Genomic DNA, 8,854 nt, shown 5'->3' on the forward strand with positions numbered 1-8,854 from the left:
TTTAAAGACACAGAGTTTTGCTCCTTAAAACATTAAACAAAAAACGTAGGTAGATCTATGAAGTATGTTACCTCCTCACTGTGTTTGAACAATGCATTCGCCAAATAATTGATATATATATTGCATTACTTTTGTTATATTGAAGTCGATGAAATGCATCTTTTGATATTTATTGATATTGTTGGACTGCCCAGCTCTATAGTGTTATTTTGAGTCTTTTCATACAGGTTTGGACTGTGAAGTTATTATTTCGCAGGTTTTACCATCAGTAATTTACTTCTGTGTCTCCAGCATTCGCGCTGCGCACTGCGGCCACTATCGCGCATGTTGATATCGCGAAGATGATACATTTTCGATATATCGTGCAGCCCCACTGAGAAGGGCTTATGTCAACACACATCCACTCATCTTCAACAAATGGACTCGTATCGATGTTGACTTGATCAAGGGCTTTCAGAGGTTGTGGGTTGCCTTCATTATTTTCACATATTGGGATTTGCACTCTCTATCCACTCTGGTCTCTTTGGTCAGTCATGTTGTGAAAAAGACATTCTTTACCAGCAGGCTCCTTCTTGACATGTTATAAATAAACAACGATTCCCAATGTATGTAGAGAATGTGTGTTATGTGCTCTGTGACCGTTTTTAGAAAGTAGAATACTGAAAATGTCAAATGGATACATTTTCTTGACCTCAGCTGGCATATTTTTCTAAGCTGCAAGTGTTATAACTTTTCTCATCAACTGAAATGTATGTAGAGCTTTTTTATTGTATTTGTAATAAAACAATGATTTTATTGATGAGGTGTGTTTGTAACAAATGGAAGATTTAGTTCCTTATTGCCACATTAAACTTGAATCTGAGTTCATGATTGGTTCCTTTGGTTAGAAATGAAGACTCCTTGTTAACATCGTATGATGTGCAGCAGTTAGAATAAAACCATGAATGTAAAATAAAAAGGTGGTCAAATTAAAGTATGCTTACAAATAGTACACAGCTGATGAAATGTAAATGGTTGTCTTGAAATATAAACTGGTAGCTGTCCCCAACCTTTTAACTGCCTCAAATGTGAATATGTTGACGGAGGAAGTTTCACTACAGCACAGTGTTGTTGGGACCCTCAATTTTCCAACTTGAAACCTTCTCCAAAATTGTTTTGGTCTGGTCATGGACAGTTGCAAAGGTGACTGTGGTTAATATCATTCTGATCCTTGGGGAATTTCACAGTCATAAAGTACACGAGAAGGAAACTGTTTCATAATGAATGTCTGTCTTATAAACCAAGCACCTTAAATTCATGAATTACTCTCAATATAAATAATACGGTTTAGAAAACAAGCTCTAACCCTTTTCATTTGAACTATATTTTATTTATTGCTAATTACTTATTGTGCCTTACAATATTTAAGATTCATAATGCACATATTTCTTATTTGTTCACAGTATCTTGATCATATTGTTTTTGCATTTGAAAGAAAAAGGGTTAACTAACCCTAACCCTATTTCCGGTCTGGCAGCAATGTAACAAGAGTCCAATATATCAATTATATTTAATTATTTTTATAATGAATTGTTCAAACACAGTGAGGAGGTAACGTACTTGATCATTTATATTAAATGTTTGAAGGAGCAAAAATCTGTGTCTTTAAACCTAAAATGAATAATAATGTAACATTTTAATTGGCATTGACATGAGATTGACATGATATCATTTAATGATAATAAACTTTATCTGTATAGTACAAGAAATGAAACTGATTTTGAGGAACATGAGAGGTTAAAATGACATTTCAAAGAAAAGGAAATGAACTTTTTTTAATTTGACATAATTTTTGGACATATCACCAAGTCCTATAATAATTTACATGTTTTTCAAATACTTTTTAAACAGGATAAAGTGCAGGCGTTTAAATACTGTATTATTTGTGATGCATAAGTACGGACATTTTAAATACACTCAGTTTAAGGGTGTTTTCATACCTCCACCTTGTTTGAGATATATTTTAATAAATTGACATGAGGCTGGCAGTGGTCAGCACTGCTGGAAACATGGATGGTTATTAGTCTTTATGTGATAGACTGGCAACCTCTCACCCAATGTCATTAAATGAATTGGTATTCCATTGTTTTAGGTGTGTTGGGAACTCCTGTTGTTTAAACATCAACACACAGACTGAAGCCTGGACAGATGTGCATCTCTTTCTGATGCTCAGTGACAGTATTATATGTGCCAGTAGCTCCAAACTCTCTCTCTGTACCTGGATAATGTCTGTCACTGCTGAAGGACTCAGTAAGTGATGTCTCATGTCTGTCTTGTCCCAGGTTGCAGCAGTACCTTACAGTCCTTGCTGGTCTGAGCACTGACAAAGATCCACGCTGACTGTAAGTGACTGTCTGTGGTCAGCTGTCATCAATGAGTTGAGATGTTGTCCATTTAACGGGAGAATTGATTCTCAAAATTTTGGAATTGGAAGTATTGCTATTTCAGGATCGATTCACCAACCACTCGCATGTTAGAAACTTGCTTACAGTTGTAGTCTGTAATAGCAGTAGTAGTAGTTGTTGTTGTCATAGTAGCAGTAGTAATTATTGGTGTTTTTGTTGTTGCAATATTTGTAGTTGTAACAGTAATTGTTGTAGTAATATTTGTAGTTGTAGCAGAAGTATTAGTCGTAATTGTTGTTTTATGGATGTAGTAGGAAGTATTTGTAGTAATTGGTATTGTAATAGTTGTAGTTGTAGTAGTAATTGTTGGTGTTGTAGGTGTAGCTGTAGCAGTGTGCCAGAGAATGAAGGGCTGTGGTTGACTTGTCATTTTGGCTTAGAAGATGATGTGGCAGCCGTGATAAGAGCTGGTCAAATTCTCTATATACAAAGGAAACGTGCCCGAGCACTTCCTTTCTTATCTTCTTTTATAGGCTACACTGGACCATAGCCACGTCAATGACATCTACCATCGCATAAAGGTGTAGCCTGTTATAAGTGCTGCTGGATTGTCTCAGCACCACAGTTATCTTTTCATTAGTCCTCATGAATCAAAGTGACATTGACAAATCTTCCCTCTCTCCATCAAGGTCAAAGAAGAGTAGCTAGGGAAGAACTAGGGCTGCAACCAACAACTTTTTCGATAATCAATAAATCTCACATCATTATTTAAATTAATCAAATATTAATCAGATAAAAAGGCAAAAGCTACATTTGAACCATTCTAGCAATTTCGAAAAACAACTAACTCGTGGGTACAATGCTCTTTATATATGCTGTACAGATATCTGCCTCCGCTGTATCGTAGTATTCGCCTCCACCATTTTCCTAAAATTTACTCCAGAGATGAGACGGCCTTGTCACGTTAGCTACACATCCCACGCCATTGGCTGTCTTACTAACCCACCTCAGGAGTTACCACATCACTTGACTTGGGTCAACGATATGATAACTGTCATATCATTGACTCAATTAATCAATGGGGAAATTTGTTGCCAACTATTTCTTTTATAAATCCATGTTAATAGATTGGATAAGTTACTTGTCGGAGCCCTAGAAAGAACATGGGATGTAATTTACCGACTATACATCCAAGGTCTCACTTGGACTAGCAACAGGAAACTAGGCACATTCTCCCTGACCAGTAAACAGTGTGAACATGCTCACATGGTTTGTCGTAACACATGCACTGGTGTGACAAGTAATAGTCATATCATCATATCTTATATATACAAGTCCTCATTGGCATATTCTGCTGTGAGTAAGTACTGCAGCCTGTGTAAAAATCATTTTCTCAATTCTCTGGACTTTATAACCCATTGTAATATCAGTTTGTTAATCGCATAAACCACTGTCTTTATCATTTCAAATATTACTGTCTCTTGAGTCGTATCCTAAAAGACATTTCCTGTTAATTCACCAGAGGGCAGTCTTGCCACACTGAAAACAACAGATCCTTCCTGTCAGACTTAACCCATTAATTAAGTAAACTATCAAGAGTCAGCAGTGAAGAACCTAAGTCGTTTTCAAGGTTCGCACATTATGCTGAAATATACTCTTACAGAAGTTGAAGGGTAAAATAGACCATGATTTACAGTGTTTATGGACAATAAGATGTGAGTGGAAATCCATATTTTATTTTACATTCACATTTTTGGTGTCTCCTGGTATTTTACATGTTAACTCACTACGCAGTATCAGCAACCAGAAGAACCCTTTATATCAGAAGGAATTGCCAGGGAATTCATTGCTTACACCGAAAGATGCACATTTATAATAATCTTCTTTCTAAAAATGTCATTTCATATGAAATGTGACAATGCACAGAATTTTTTTTTATGTGCAGAGGTTGTAGTGGCTTGCATCCCTGAAGTCAATGCATCCCTCCGTGTGTTGTGGAGGCATTTATGGAACATTCTGCAGCAGGTTGTTGAGCTGCTGTGAGAGATGCTGCCTGGAGCAAGAGAGGGTGAAATCACAGAGCAGTTGTGTTTTCACTGCCGTAGCTTTTAATACCTCAGCACCCAGAATACAACTTGCTGTAAACTGCCGGGTGTTGTGAAGGTTACAGAGGGAACTTAAAGAGATGCTCTTACTTTCTGTTCAGTCTGAAGACACTACAAGAGAAGCAAAAATAACAATTTCTACAGTTTAATCCATGGAAGCTAAACATGTTGGTCTCATTATGTGATGGCTTTAACAATAAATTCCTTCATTGGCCCCAAAATGCCCAAACCCAATGTTTTTAATTTAGTAATTTAGGCTCTGGTTCTGTAAAGTCAAAAGTCAAAAAATATATATGTATTTAAATATCAAACCAGCAGCTGATTAAGTTGTGAATACAAGACACAACATATTCGCTCTATTCACCCTATGTAATATGTAGATCCATGAATAGATAGTTGGCAGTAAATAGACACACCTAACTACTACTACTAGTCCTGCAGTAAATCATATCTTCAAGAAGGTTCTAATGTTTTTACTTGAGTTGTGTTGTGGATTCAACTGTATAAACATTGTAGATGTGTGTTGTTGTGGAACTGTATTTATTTCTACAGAGAGATGTTTCTGTTGTTAAGCGAACTTCATTGATATAATGAGGTGAACAATACAGTCAGTACAACACAATACAACAAGAAGTCCCACAAACTACAGCTTTTAAAGTGGTAATAGTTTTGATTCGGCACCTGTAAAAACAATTTCATCACAAACAGAATATTTGAACTCTTAGGATCTATTGTAGGAGGAGACAATATTTAAGATGGGTGTCCCTAATAAAGTGCCAGCTGAGTGTACGTCAGACTGGGGTGGATCTGTTCAGAGAATTCTGCCAATTTGACACAAAACTCACCCTCGAGTTAACGCTGACAAAGAGCTTCCTCTTATCTATTAACTCGATTGATAAGAAGATGATGATTTGCTTTAAAGCTCCTGATCGCTAAAGTAAGACATGATGTCAGCACTACCTCGATTACGATTAATGAACAATTATTTTATGCCACACCCCACCCCCCCATCCCCGGATGGTGATCTGAACACTGACTTTCACATTTATTTCGTTATTAATCGATGGTGTCGGAGCATGAATCCGGATCGTTCCGGGCACTTTAACCCAGATGTCCTGGCTGCGTGCGTCACTTTACATCTTGTGTTGTGTGTGGCAGGTGAACTGCCTGCACGCATAATGTTACACCTTTTTTTCATTATGTGTAAATATGTATCTCATCAACACTAGAGTGATTGGAACAAACACAAAGTAAACTTCAAAGTACTGTATGGTTCCTAATAACTTCAGATTCATGTTGGTGTTTATTGTTAATGTGTAAAGTGAGCGCAGGTCAGTGGGGGTGTGAGGAGGGAGGACATGTGGCTGGGTAGTGCAGCACAGTACAAGGATACTGGGCATGTGCTATGTGTCTGCCCTGATCCTGAAAATGAACCTTTAGCAGAAACCCGACAGTTTGTGAATGCACGCAAAGGGAAACGTTTTCACCCAATTTACCGACATGAGCAAGATGAAGTTGGTGAGAGGTAATAAATGTCTGTTTCATACATTTACTTTCGGTTAATTGCCCAGCCCTGGTCAGCACTTTGGCAAAGACTCTCTTGTACGATCACTCAAGTTGATTCAGACCCTGTTGGTACCTGGCATTATCACTAATCCTGGCGGAGCTTTAAATACGTGTGTACAAGTTTGTGTAGCAGTTTGTAAATCAATGTGTCCCGGGGGACATTGGGGGACTGCCTACTCAACTGACCTCTCTGCTGAAGTCAAGTTGTACACATTGCATGAAGCTGGCTTTGACAATGATGGCTGCACTTTTCCAAATAAGCCCATAGAGATATAGAGACATGCTTGGTTTGCCTGGAACATGCCCCAGTCTGTACTGTTCCTGGTTTTATTTTTCATTGCCAACTTTGGTTCCTATGATGGCTTTGCAAACAGAAATTATGTACATGTTTATTTGTGTTTAGCATGTGAGGGTGAGATCCGATCACGAATGGTTTATGAGAACACATGTGGCGACACTCTCTGATGTCACATTGTGATTGGATCAGCCAAAACACATGTCTGTTTCTCTCTCCTGCTTACTTTCACAGGTTAATCTCTTTGGAGGAAACGTAAAAGACAAATATGCCAAATTCATCCAAAATGGAAAACAGTAAATTGTAAAGAGAAGAAAGAAGGAAGGGTTATTTAGATTTCTGTTTATACATGATGGTAATTGGGATTCGGTGCAATGGAGTGCACAGTGTGTTTACTTTGAGCTCTTTGTGCTCTCTTATTTGTGTTGTGTCTTTTTCTTTCTCAGGCCTTGCACATTATCCAAGGATGTGTAAACAATAACCTTATTGAAAACAGTTTCACAGCACTACTTCTACCTCTTTAGAAATCTTGCCCAGAACGCCGGAGGGAAGAACTCAAACGGTGTTCTTAACGCACTTAGCCTACTATACCCTACCTCCAGCCTTTTCAGCTCACGTCACAGGTCTATTTGCTTCTGTTTACTTGCAAGTAATAAAAAGCGAGCCCTTAAGAGGCGGCAGAGAATCCCACTTCAGCTTGTTGAAAGAGTCATTGAGGTTAGCAGAGCATTCTTTCCCTGTTGGCCTTGGCGGCTCTTTGAGAGAAAGGCACTTTTGGAACAATGCAGTAAAACACCCACGTAGTGCTGTGACTACTGCCAAGCCGTCCTCAAGGAAGGACAGCGTATATATGTGTGTCTAGTGCTGTATGTCTTTTCAAAGTGGGAGTCTGAATGTGGAAGAAATGTCCCTCACTAGTTTTAACAGTAGGCAAAAATTACTTTTAAATTGTTTCATATAATATAATATAATTGCACAGATTTTTTTTTGTACCCATATTGTTTTAGGGAAGAGTTTTTAAAACATACACAGTGGGGTCTGTTTAGTCCAGAGACCACTTTTCAATCCAAGTGAATGTGAAAGTGAGTGAGTTCAAACTGAACATCCCAACAGCTATTGCATAGACTGGCATGACATTTTGAACTGATGTCTACTTTCCCCAGGGGATAAATACTTTGGTGGGAGGTAGTGCGTGTCTTACAACACTTAGTGTGGCAGTGCTCTGTGTGTCTATGTGAAGATACGCAGGATTGAGAGTTATAGTTGAATTAAAACCTTATCCTAATTATGTACTTAAGGGCATTTAATCCATTAACATTGGTTGGAATGGTGACTGGCCTTACAGTGCTCACTCACTCGAGGTCAATGATTAGTGACCTTTTAATTAGCCGCTACATCCCCGACTGAATGACTCTCTGCCTGCACGGATGTCGCGGATTTCTTTTTGTCTACTTTTCCTTGATGTGATGTGTTTTGCATGATCAAAGAACAAGTAGTTTTTTATTTTTTTTTCAGATCTTCCCTCCACCCTGTCTTCTTTGGCTGGAAGAAGCTGAGGGAATTGATTACACGGAGCAGGAGCACTTTGTCAGGCCTGAATGTATTTTTCACAATGTGTTGCTAGGAACAAAGGGAGACTATTAAAGCTTCCGTAACACCCGCTAAAACTTTTGATTTCCCTCTCGGTTGAGCAGAAGGTGTCAGGAAGACGGCGATTGAAAATTAATTGGCAGTGTGTCAATGGCGTATTTACATTTTGTTCTTATAAAGATGCAATTAATTACAAGAGATGAAGAAATCTGCAGAGAGATGGGATGTGTTGCGTTGGTTGCCCTCCTCCCTGCAGAGTGTCTTCTGCTCTGATGGAATGTAGACAGGCTTGCCAATTAGCCATAGACTATAAAAGACCCAAAGCTCTCATGTTTCAGCAGGTAAAAAAGGCCCAAATTTAAATTGCCAGGCAGGAGATGTAACAGACAGTAGCGTGTGGTTAGCATACTCTTGTGCTTCAAGCTACACTAGGAAGATGTAACAAAATCTCTCTCTTTCAAGAGTTTTGTAACTCCAGGAAACTATTGCAAATGAGGTGCCAGGAAGCCATAAACTGCAAGTGCAGTATGCAAGACGTTAAGGGCTCCTATTGCTTCTGGTTTCATTGCCAAATGAGCTCTGCTTCGATGTATGAGTAATAGGACTCAACCAGAAAAACATTTCTGTAGTTACCCTTGCATGAAGTCCGCCTGGCATTCATCATCATCATCGTCATCATCAAGGGAGCAGTTACATCGACATCCCACAGTCGTCCCTGTCTAGACCCTTTGACTTTTTGTATGATCTGAATTTGCGAAAACACAGAACACATTGAAACAGGAAAAGAAATGAGGCAATCGATAATTGTTGTTTGGTAAAATGTCCTTATTGATCGAGGAGGAGGCTTAGAGATCCAGATGTCAATCGCAAAAACCTTCCAACATCTCTTTTGAAGACTTTAGATAAATGTGGTT

Source organism: Hippoglossus hippoglossus, chromosome 14 (assembly GCF_009819705.1).
Source record: "Hippoglossus hippoglossus isolate fHipHip1 chromosome 14, fHipHip1.pri, whole genome shotgun sequence".
Classification (NCBI taxonomy): domain Eukaryota; kingdom Metazoa; phylum Chordata; class Actinopteri; order Pleuronectiformes; family Pleuronectidae; genus Hippoglossus; species Hippoglossus hippoglossus.